General features: G+C 42.6%; 1 protein-coding gene across 3 annotated transcripts in view; it reads left to right on the forward strand.

The window, feature by feature from the left end:
* MCU (mitochondrial calcium uniporter) overlaps window positions 1–12,267 on the forward strand; it is a 101,899-nt gene that overhangs the window by 49,931 nt on the left and 39,701 nt on the right. The gene's annotated exons all lie outside the window — the stretch shown is intronic.

Here is a 12,267-nt window from a genome sequence, read left to right on the forward strand (position 1 = left end):
GTTGCTACAGGCAGCGAAGGGACAGTCCTGGGCAGGAATCAGTCCTCCTGGAGGTGGGCTGTCCTGTGCTCAGCCCAGCCAAGCCCACCGAGGGGACACATGGAGGGGCTTTCGGTGATGAGGGATTGAGGTTGAGCATAGCGAGGATGCTTGCCCTGTGTGTGGGGAAGATTGGTCTCTCTGTTCTAAACCATAGGAAACTTGGTGGTAAAAGTAAACCAGCAGCGCGGTTGCACAGCAAGCAAGCCGAGTGAGGCCGTGTGGTATTGGTTCAGTGTTAGTTATTGGTGGGAGTGAGAAACCTGTCACCAATTTGAACTTCAGTTCTCTGCCACTAGAAAGCTAAGAAAGTCCCTGTTAAGGACTTTGAGCCTTGTTTTCCAAACAAGGCACTACTTGCTAAATAAATGCTGCCAAAAACACATTCCAAAAAATCTATGGTGCTCACAGCTGCTGGAATGGGATCAGGCAAGCAGGGAGGTAGAGAAATTTTTCTGCCTTTTTGCCCTTAGGACTGCAACTTTATTTTAACTTTACTTTCATCCACACTGCATATGAAAGGCTTTGTGCTTCAGTCCACACTGACTGAACCGATACGTTTATTAAAAGCTGCAGTACTCTGCCTCCAGCAGATACTGAGAATGTGTATGGTACAGAAGCTGGGTAAATGGCTAGCAGGGACGTGGGCTGGATGAGTTACTGGCTGGCCTATATACAAGCCACGCTTAGCATTTCCCTTACCACAAGAAACATTATTTGTCTTCAGCAGGTTCCTTTTGAAAGAAGTAGATACTCTCTTTTGATAAACCCAGAGTTTTTCCTTACTTTTCTCCTACTTAAATAGCTGAGTGAGGTTTGTGTTGCGTTCTACATGGTCCACTTGCAAGGAGGAAATAGAGGTCAGGTGTCCTATACCTTTGCAGATTTTACTGGACAAAATCTGTCTAGGGTACCAAATAGTGGCAAGTGAAAGAAGGTTTGCTCTTGGCCTGAGGAGCCCAAAGCCAGGCTGTAACCTTACTGTGGTGCACAGTGTAGTAATTGTTGGACTTGGTTGTTTTCAAACGGCTACTTAACAAAGCAGCTTTGAATGGTTTAGGTGAGTCTTGCACTGGAGGAAAGGCTGCTAACCAGAGGTTTGGCTTGCTTTTTATTTTTTTTTTTCCTGTGTGTTTGTGTTTCAGATTGAAGTTAGTCAGAATTTATTTTGCCTCGCTTTAAAGGTGTTTCTGAGCTTGTGACCTTGGAAGAGGTAGTGAGGCAGAAGAAACATGCCCCTGGCTCATCCTGCAAGCAAGCCACTTGGGGGCACGCTGAAAGCATTCTTAATTTATTTTAAGCACAGCAAGAATTCAAGACCTTAAAAAGATGGTTCCTCTAGAAATCTGGCTTCCCAAAAGCACAAGGCCAAGCTAGTTACTTGAGGGCACCTGGCATGCTCTTTGCCCCAAAGTGCAGTGCCCGGTGTAACTTGAAGGGCCCAAAGGGTTTGTTTGAGGACAGCTGTGGTGGCAGGAGCAGCCCTGCTCTGGTGGAAGGACTGGCATAGCACTGCAGCCTGAAGCTTAAAGCTGTGGTGGTGTGCAAGTGGATTACTTCTTGATAAGGTGAGAAGGCTGGAGAGGTGCAAAATGGGTGCTATGGTCCTTGCTCTCCCCTCCCTGTAGCAGAGGGCTTCAAGAAAACGCGCTTTAGAGATGAATACTTGCTGTTAAGCAGGAGAACTTGTATTCGATAATTCTTGCAAGCTGTTGGTATGAAACACAGCTGTAAATAATAGATATAGATTGACTGTACTGGGGCACAGTAATACATATGCAGACTGGTGCTACTTTAATGGATATATGGTGGTTGTACAAACAGCTTCAGCCCTGTTCTCATTCAGGAGCAGACCCTTGCACGGCCTTTCAAAGGCGGCACTGAGTTCACAGTTATTTGAGGTGTGTGTCTTACTGGAGAATTTCAGTCTTCTAGCTGACATGAAAGGTGCAGTAAAATTACTGGACTCTCCATGTGTCGGTGCTTAGGTGCTGGATATCTTTTAACTGCATGTTCCTCAGAGGTTTATGGTAAGCTGGTGTCTTAGTGCACACCTGCAGACAGAAACAGGTAGGAATAAGTGATGAGTTACATTACTTCGCTGCCAGCAGATTTAGCAGTCTTTCAAATCCTACTTTATTCTTTTCCTGAAGCGATGAGTCCCAGCATCTGGACATGAAGACCTTCTGCTTTTTCTAACTATTATAAATCATATAACTGCAATGTTAGCTGAGAGTGAGATGAGCCTTGGGAGACAGCTGAAATGGGACAGGACCAATCTCTTCAATAGAAATTCAGTAGCTATTTTAGATAACAGGATTTTGGTTTCTTTTATAGACAGGTGCTTTGCATTTCTTCTGAACAGTGGGAAATTGGATTGGGGAAGAGGGAGAGGGTACAGCATTAACATTGGGTAATTGTAACCCTGAACTGGGAAGCAGGGAGCAAGCTGAAGGGGTTGCTTCTGTGCTGCTTAATAAGAATTTTATTTTTGTTCGATGATTGCAGCATTGACAAGCCTTCTTATGCCTGAGGGAAAGGTTAAGTTAGATGCTGGCAGGAAATGTCTGCAGGTTTCTGAAGAAAGATGTATTTGGCTGCAAACTTGGGTTTGTTATGAAGTGATGTCGGGGATGACAAGCACAAATAAACTTTTCTCTGTGTGTCTTAAGAGTGATGATCTGGACTCCAGAGTGAGTTTAACCCCCCCCTAAATTAATAGTGGAGGTTTATTTGAAAATGAATGTTTATAGTTCATTAACACAGCGGTCCTCTAAGTGATGGAAAAACAAAAGTCTGACCCAGATATGTGGCAATGTACTTGTGGGGGTTAAAAGTTACCACTGTGCTTTTATGGAAGTAAAGTTAGAAAACTCATCTGAGGAACTCATGTCCTCCCTTCATGGAGAACAGAATACTTCTGAACCCTTAATTCAATATTTGAGGCTTTAATTTTTCTTAGCTTTATTCAGTTGAAGCCATCGAAGCTTCAGCCACCACTTGTGGTGATGATAATGTAGTTTTCAGTGGGCAACAAGGTGGAATGCAAATGAAGATCTGCCAGCATGTGGTACAGCGCTTAATAAGGTTAAGCTTCCACTAATGCTAACCTTAGCTTCTGTTTCAAAAGGAAATGTCAGCCCTAGGGAGGGACAGTGGGGTATTTCTCATCTTGCAGCTGCACATGCCACAAGCACAGGAAAAACAGTGGTCGCGTGGCTAGGCAGCAAGTGGTACCGATTCTGTTATCCAGCTGATAACTGTCCCTTCAGGGAAAAAAAAAAAAAAAAATGGTTGAGCTTGAGTAAAGAGGACATCAGAGCACCGTCATGGGCAGGAGTTGGAAAGGCAGCCCCTTTAAAAAGCGGCTGCACAGTCTGTGGTCTCATCAATAAAGGTAATGGCGCAGATCGCACTCCGGTAGTCATGAGGCTTCATCCAAATAGTAAAGGAAGGCAGATGATTATAGTAATGACACTCAGAATTCATGTAGGTCCATGAGAACTTCCTCCCTAAAGCTTCTTTGAAGGTAAAATGCTTTGCGGACACTTGAGACGGGTGCGAGATGGATGGTGCATGCTGGCAGCCTGGGGGGAATATGCTAGCAAGCAGGCAGCAGAGACTCGGAGTGGGATGCAGGGGATAGGTCAGTGCCAAAGTTTAGTTTTGTTTAAAATGCAGCCCCAAGAGGGAGTTGAAGTGCTGGTTCCCTGGATTTCCTATTGTCTGCATTGCTGGGCATGATTCTGGGTTCAAACCTGCTTATCTTGCAGGACACCGAGGTAAGCGTCTTGGAAATTAATGTGAAGGGTGAAGAACTGAGGGACGGGTGAGATTTAAGCAAGTAAAGATCAAAACAATGCTGACGTCTCAGATGTAATAATAAAGGATACCAAACGAGGAGTATTGCCCAAAGGCAGAGCTTGGTGGTGTTGCACAGTCTGAGGTTTTAGACTGACGTTTAGAAGGTGTGTAAAACCTTGTCACACGAGACTGGTACTGCTGGCGTAACTGCCACCCACCAGCGGGACTTAGGAAAGGTTTGGGCTTTCTCCTAACAGTGGAGCTGTTGGTGCTGTATTTCTTAACTTGGGAGCAGTATGGGCAAAGATCAGACCTTGGGATAGAGGTTTTGTCAAGGTGGGAGTTTAGCTCTGATCCTTGTACCCCTTGGCTGTGTTTTCTTTCACAAACAGTGTTAATTTAAAGAAAAAAATTGCCAACCTGTTGACAGAGTTGGCTTGGTTCAGGCAGTACTCCCAAGAAATGCTTCACTGCAGCAGTTCAGGTACAGTCTTTCTAAAAGGCTTCACGCCTTTTGGAGAGGCTGAGGCAATCTTGTACTTGATTTTTCTGTCATGTAACAAGTGGATTCATTTTCCAGGATGCAAGACACTTAATGTTTTTCAAAAACAAAACAAAACCCTTAGGAATTTCAGCTTCTTCATATATGAGAGATAAACAAATCTGTCTTCAGGTGAATGTCTGAACTATCATGCTACAAGGTTTATTTGGTCTCTGCTGTTAGAGCCACCTATACTGTAAATGGGATGCTTGTTGGACTGGGCAGCAACATGTTTGTGCTTGTTTTTGGGGTCCTTGTTATTCTGGTGTAAGGACAGGTGATGAATTTTTGTGAGTGGTGCTGCTGCTGTTTAGGAAGCTAGCCCATTTAGAAATCTCTGTATCTCTAAGACTGTTCTATGGCGAGATGAAAAAAAGATGAGATTCAGACTCTAGAATCACGATTAGATGACTAATAGTTAAAACCCCCAAACCCTACGTTTTGTTTGTTCAAAAGCTTGTGTTTCTCAGCCCACTTCACCGAGAACTTTATACCCACTGACCACTGTAACTACAGTAATACTTTTGAAGCAGAGCCTTTTGACAGGATCCATAACTATTTTAATGGATTTGTCCGTTCAGTGCCAAGCTGGGAGCAGAGCGGGTTATTTGAGCAGCCTGAACCGTGGGTCTGCGTTGCCTGGGTGAGCCGGGCTGCCGAGCTGGCTGGCAGCACACAAGCCCAGGCTCCTCGTGCTTCCCCTGCATGGGCAGGAGCTCGCCCTGAGCATTTTAGAGAAGATCTTCTCAGGCCACGGCTTAGGGTGGGGGAAGCCTCTGCTTTGGATGTGCACTGCTTGTCCTCGACAAAATAAAACCAGTGACGGGCATTCAGTGTGAATGAAATCTGAGCGGTGAGTCATTCCTCCGAAAAGACCTTGCTCAAAATCGTAATGCAGAAATGAAGGGTCTTCCTCTTGGGCTTCTCCTGCTTGCATCCTTTCGTGTGCTGGTAGCAGGGAGGAGGTAGCCTCGAGTTGCAAATGTTAGTTCCAGTTATCAGCCTCACTGGCAGAAAAGGCAATCAGAGCCCTAAAGGTTACTGAGATTCCCTGCTCTTTATTTATTTATGAGTCTGAAGCACTGCTGAATGCAACCAAGAGGAGAAAAGTACTGGGCATACAGAATGACACGCAGCTTGCTCTGAGCAAAGCATGAATGGAGTGGTTGGCTTTGAGATCATGCTTAACGCTGATGCAGTCAGCATAATAACGCCCTCTAAATCATTCTTTTAGTATAATCACTGGCAGATTTTGCACAGATTTTGCAGACAGATTAAATTTCAAGTCACTGTCTGATGTGTGGGATAGATGAGATGATGGGTCTACTGAAAGATGTCAGCTCATTTATTAAAATTTGGGAGTGTACCAAATAGAGGTCTTTTCTGTGGAATCAAATGGGCAATGACTATTTTTTTCTTACTTGCAAGAGAATTCTCCTGGCAGAATGAGTGAAGCATCTTTCTTTTTCTTTTGTCTTGGGCAGTTGCAGTTCTATTTTCAGATCACAAAGCAGGTAAAGCCAAGTGCAAGATAATGACTGTCAAAATCAGAAGTCAGGTCTTCAGCTTTGAATATTTTGTGATAAGGATGCCAAAAGATCTATTTTTGTGCGTAATAACTTTGACTTCTTTCTTGATTAAAAGGAAGCATAAATAGTCTTAAGTATTCAAAAATCTATTTTAATTACTATATTCTCACAAACCTTGAAGTGTTAATGTTTTAAAGGGGAGCTCCTTTTAAAATACAGGCTGGGAGAAGGGATAATATCCCATCGTTAAGATCACTTTCCAGTCGGTGAAAGTCGGAAGTGCATACACCATGTTACATAAATTTTCTGTACTTGCTGCAGGAAATGCAGATATTCCATAATTTTTCCCCTATGTATACTCATTTCTTCTGTGGAAGAAAGCTTTCCTGAATTTTTAGCTCAATTTTTTTTTTTTTTTTCGCTTGTGGATGAAAATAAAACTTGATAAGAAACAGGCTTAAACTCATCGTAAAAATCAGGGGGCATACAGGACTAGACTTTTAGGCATCCAAAAGGCAAAAAGCTTTACTGATATTCATTTGTCTGACTTGGATGGAAACTGAAATCAGATCTTCTGTATTTCTTCTGGAAGTTTCAAAAGTATTTGGTTGTGAGGTTTTTTAGCCTGCATATGCTAAATTTTTTATGTCTATTTATTATTACAGTTATGCTATGAATAATGTGTGTTTATTGATCGATCGAGTACCTTTAAGGTAGCTACATTTGACTTGGATATTTATATTTCAACTTTTCAATTTAAGTCATAAAAGTGTCTTATTTAGTAAATCTTTTTGGTTTAAGTATATCTGAGAGCATATGAACTCCACAGCTATTTACATGCTGTGTATTTTCGGAGATAATAAGCATAGTACTAAGCTGGGAGCAATGATTACACGGTCTGATCAGTGCACCTGAGTGTAGGTAAGCCTCATGTCACTGGACATAAGCAGCATGTCAGGAAAATAAAGTAGAAATGGTGAATATATTTAGGGTTGACTACTTAAAAGGAGTTTTCCTGATTGGTAACTTGACTTACTGAAGGTAGAGGTTCTCAAAATTGCTTGGTTTTCAGGTCATATATCCCAAAACTACTTTTTCTTTTGCAGTATTGCTAAACCAACCACAAAGAATAGGTAATCAGATTTTGGCAGGCTTGATTAAATCCAATAACATTTATTTTTTTCCTTAGTTAAAAGTGGATGTAACTAACTTTTCTGCTCGGGTGTTTAATCTTTAAAACTCCATCTAAAACTTTGACCCAAGCATCAATTGCTGCTCCCAAACTCCCACACTGAAGCTTTATCCCTTTTCCCTTCTGTGCTTTTCGTACTTAAACTTGTTTTTCTTTTTAGCATGATTGTGCCTTTGAAGCTGACTAGGCTCATGTAGATTGGAGCTTTTTCATTTTCCAGATAAGTCTTTGCTGTTCCTAAGTACTGGGGGCTGGGGGAAAGATGGGGCTAAGAAACCATAATTTGAAACTTACTTCTTTGTTAGGGCAAAGATTAACGTTAGTGAACATATTTCTTGCCCTCCCATTCCCAAATGCAGGCTGGAAGTTACTGTGAGGTTCCTCACAGGTACAGGTCTTCAAGAAAAGTATCTGAAGTCTCGACAGCTCCATAATTATGTCCTGGGCAGTGCACGGAGGCACTGGTGGGGATCACCTGCTGATCCAGTCTAGGTTCTGTCTTTGCACAAGTTCTGCTCTTTTCTCCTGTAGGTGCTGAGAATTACCTCCTTTCAACTTCAAATGGCAATTAAGAATATTTTTTCCAGAATTTAAAGTTGCTTGGCTAACTATGTGCCTGATCCTCCTCTGAAACAAATTGCATGGAAATAATACGGATCATAACTGCTGTTAGTGATTTACCTTGGCATTATCAGGTGTCAGTTCTGTTGTGGTACCCGTTATGCTCCCTGTAACGGCTGGATAGTACAGTGATGAGATTAAATGAGGTGGGCAAATGCAGGTTAAATGATCTGTGATACCTGTTTTCTGGGCTCTAATTTTATCCAATAGCTAAAACAGGGCAGGGGAGAGGAGGAGGAGGATGCTTACCAAAAGCAGCACCTGAAATCATACCTTTGCAAGCAGAATTACTAACTTGAGGTTTTCTCCTCAACAGATGTCTGAAGCTACACGTAAGAAATGAACTTGCTAAGTGGCATACCAATTTTATTTAGGCTTTTGTAAGACCATATTGGTGAACACAGCAAGGCTGAAATGATACTGCAGCTGAAGGCTAGGTGGAAGGGTGGTAACTGCTGGGGAGGGTGATGGCCTCGTCGAAGCACAAACTCACCAAGTAGTAAATTCCTGTCAGTTCTCAGGATGTTTCCCCTGTAGCTCTCCTTAGGGGACGAGGGGCTGGAGGCATGTAGCACTGAAATGCATCCCAGTGCTACCCTTGTTTTCAGCAGTGTCAACCTGCAGCATACGGCACAGAGGGGCAGCAAATAGCTGCTGAGGTCATAGCTGTGGGGAAAAAACCGAGTTTTTGCTTTTTCTTTTGGGGTTGAGTGCTTTTCCTTTTCCTTAAATCCGCAGCCTCACCGCAGAAGCATGACCAGCAGCCTGCCAGTATATCCTGTGAAAGCTCATCCCTCACCTTGTGCACCCTCTCAGACTACAGCCTTTAAAAGAGCACATGTTCTCCTGGAAGTCTTTGCTCAAAACATCCTGTTAGTTTTAGCCTTTTTCTAATGCAAGTACAGGCTGCTGCCCTCCCCTAGTGTCCTTGGGTGAAATGCAGGCTAGCAGATAAATTCCAAATGTTTAACAGAAAAATTGCTCTAAAATATTTATTCAGTAATTGGATTGAGCAGCTTTTGCTATCGAATTTAATCAACTATTTTATACCCACTTCAGGCTGCAGGTAATAGACTGAAGTGAATATTTGGTGTCTTACCTCTTTTGCATTATTCATAGCCTATTGTCTCTGTTCTCATCTTACGAGATAAATGACCTCTGTTTTCAGTAGTTAGGTTTGATTTATTCTTTCTTCAGCCTGTGTAATATTTAAACAATTCCCAGACAGATTTGGAAGATAACTTCTCGAAGGCACAAAGTGTAGGATTGCATTGATCTAGCATCCACTGATGCATCAAAATGACAGCATCCATTTGAGGACCAAGAAGAACTTATATTTGAGGATTTTAAGTTGTCTCTTCCACAAACCAATTTTTTTTTTACTGGCAATATTAGAAAACCAGTTCCTTTTAATCTTATCCTGATGACTCATCTACTCTTTGATACAATAAGGCTATCTAATACCAGAAGTTATATACTATGCTTTCTGGCAACAGAACTGTTTTAAGAAGTTTGTCCCTGCGGTTTATCCTGCTTAGCACAGCAATTGCTTGCCTCCTATGCAATGCATATGCCCTGTGCAACAGCCTGAGGGGCTGGCCCCCAAGGAGTGCCACGTAGAGAGGTTAAACCAAAATCCTATAGATCAGAATACATAAATATTGGAGGGTTTAACTTAATAGTGAAGTCCTAGCAGCGTACCCTTGTACAGCACGTAGTGTGAATGAGGAGTTGTGGGGAATAAAGCAGGAGCTGGCTGTACTGACAATTCATCCTTAGCGTGAAATGGAAGGGTTTTTTTCAGAGAGCAAAGCAAAAATAAAAATGGTGATTTGGAGCTGGATAGCATAGTGCTTGTTGTCTGTGTCAAATCCTTCTGAGGGAGGAAGAAAGTTTATTGACTTGAGGAAGAACACTCTCTGCGCACAGGTACATGGATAAATCCCTTGTTTTTTAATTCAGTTACCTCTTTTGTTTCTTTCTTACATGAAATCTTTCATTTGAAAGAACCTAAGGAGTAATTTAAGTGCCGTGCGGAGGATTGCAGAGGGTAAGGCAGTGACCGCTTGAGAAATGACACAGCTAGTTTATGCTTGTTAGTTACTTTAAATAGGAAAAAAATTGTTTTCGATTCCGATATCACACCTGAGTGGCTCTTTATGCAGCAGGATAAAGAGTGTGTATTAGGGAACTGTTCTGCAGTGTCTGTTCTATTATTTTTCCTTTTTTGGCAAGTCCTTGAAAATAGTTTTGTGATTAATCGAACTGTTGATGTACATCACAAAGCAGTGATCTCATAGATAAACTTGCTTAGACAGTACTTCCTCAACTACTGTAGCAAATTCAGCCAAGCTCTGAAACACTTAAATTTTTTTTTTTTTCTTGTTTCTATGCCAGAAAATTTAACGGCATTAAATATCCTTGGATATCTTTGTATGAGCCAGTGATAACTTTGATGTTCTTGAGCCAAGAAGATAATGAAGGTTGCACAGTTCAGTAAAGATATTTTTCTTGGCCTTGATGCCATAAGGAAACGGTTGTGGAAGTTTCCCTGGATTGTAATAAAGAGCAAGGAGTGGTCAAATGTCAGGAGAAAAGGACACCTGAAGAGGGTGGACGTTATGAAAGCCTGTGTGCAATACTGGGGTTTGGTGATTGGTTGTGGGATGTACTGGGCTGATAACACAGTATGGTCCAGGTGACTGGAAACTTGGGGCAGTGGAAGCAGGTATTGGTTTTATAAGGGAAAGAATGTTGTTTCCGAATAACAAGCCTGATAAGAATAACTGGAGTGATTCACAACTGCTTCAGTCCCTAGAGTGCGGATAGAAAATAAGCAGTCTTTTTGTCAGCTGTGATGACCCAGTACTTGGATCTGGTTTTAAGTGGGTGGAGATACCGAAAGGCTTGGGGAACCTGAACTTTTGAACTTCTCATCTTCCTGCGCTTGCGGGATGAGCTCATGCATATGAACTTCTCCACCCTGGAGAGAGCCAAGGTCCATTTCCATGAACATGTGACATATGAGCACATACATGAAGGGGCGTGTCGGGAGGAGGTTTGGGAAGTCTGTATACCCTGTAGTAGTCATCCAGTGAGGAATCAGGGGAGGGAACTTGTGGCTGGGAGAAAGGGATATAAACCATTGCACGATGGCTGTTAGGCACATCCACCTGGTGGGGTGCCTGGTCCTGCAAGAAGGTAATAAAAAGTGCTTCACATCCCATCTTGTTTGAGCCGTTGATCATTGGCAGTTGAGCATTTCTCACAATCCTTGCCTCTCTGACTTCATACTGCTAAGGCTGGTGGTGTGGATCAGCTTCTCTCCACGTGCTTCGTGAATTTGTTCCTGGAGAACTACAGCTGAGCCACCACTTCTGATGTAGCAGTATGGAAAATTCTATTCCACTGTCTTATTCTCTAAACAGCTTGAAAAACAAACAACCAAAATTAAGTATCTGAGCCTTTTGCTTCAAAGCAACTTAGTATTTATGCATGTAAATACCTCCCTCTTCCTCTTCTCTTGTCTTTCTCTTCCAGGAATGCACAGCTTGTTTTCCCTGTACAATGTGATCTGAGCTCTTCAATATGTTACTCTCTAAATTGGTGACTAACAGAGGCATATTCTACTTAAATTTTAAGCTAAAAGTGATAATCTTTGACAAAATTACTTAGCTTTTCACTTTGACACAAACCCTGTAACTCTTGACCAGTCATGCAGTTCTAAAGAGAAAGTTCTAGCTTTTTTATTTCTCCCTGTCTGTATGGAGGAGTGCATGAAGTGCTTATGCTAGTTAGGGTATGTATAGTATATGGTGTCATGAAGTGTGTTCTGAAGATGCTGAGATCAGAAGCGTGGGTGGGGGGAGCTGGTAAAAAGGGCGAGGGCAGCCTCTCTTGTATGTGAGAAATGCTGGATGGCTGGTGACAGCTGATGAAACAGCTGCAAATGTAATGTGTAAGGGAAAGAATGTTGGTTTTGCATAACAAGCCTGATGAGAATAACTGGAGTGATTAAGGAGAGTGATTCACAAGTGTTGAAGTCCCTAGCCTATGGCTAGAAGTGGTCTTTTTGTCAACTGTGATGACCCAGCACTTGGATCTGGTTTTAAGTGGGTGGAGATACCGAAAGGCTTGGGGAACCTGAACTTTTGAACTTCTCATCTTCGTAGGCTTGCGGGATGAGCTCATGCATATTAATTTCTCCACCCCGGAGAGAGCCAAGGTCCATTTCCATGAACATGTGACATATGAGCACATACATGAAGGGGCGTGTCGGCAGGAGGTTTGGGAAGTCTGTAGACCCTGTAGTAGTCATCCAGTGAGGAATCAGGGGAGGGAACTTGTGGCTGGGAGAAAGGGATATAAACCATTGCACGATGGCTGTTAGGCACATCCACCTGGTGGGGTGCCTGGTCCTGCAAGAAGGTAATAAAAAGTGCTTCACAACCCATCTTGTTTGAGCCGTTGATCATTGGCAATTGAGCATTTCTTACAATTTGGGGGCTCATCCGGGATAAAAGTTGTCGCTTGGGGGTCTC

This window comes from Tyto alba, unplaced genomic scaffold (assembly GCF_018691265.1).
Source record: "Tyto alba isolate M040663 unplaced genomic scaffold, T.alba_DEE_v4.0 Super-Scaffold_1, whole genome shotgun sequence".
NCBI classification, from domain to species: Eukaryota; Metazoa; Chordata; class Aves; order Strigiformes; family Tytonidae; genus Tyto; species Tyto alba.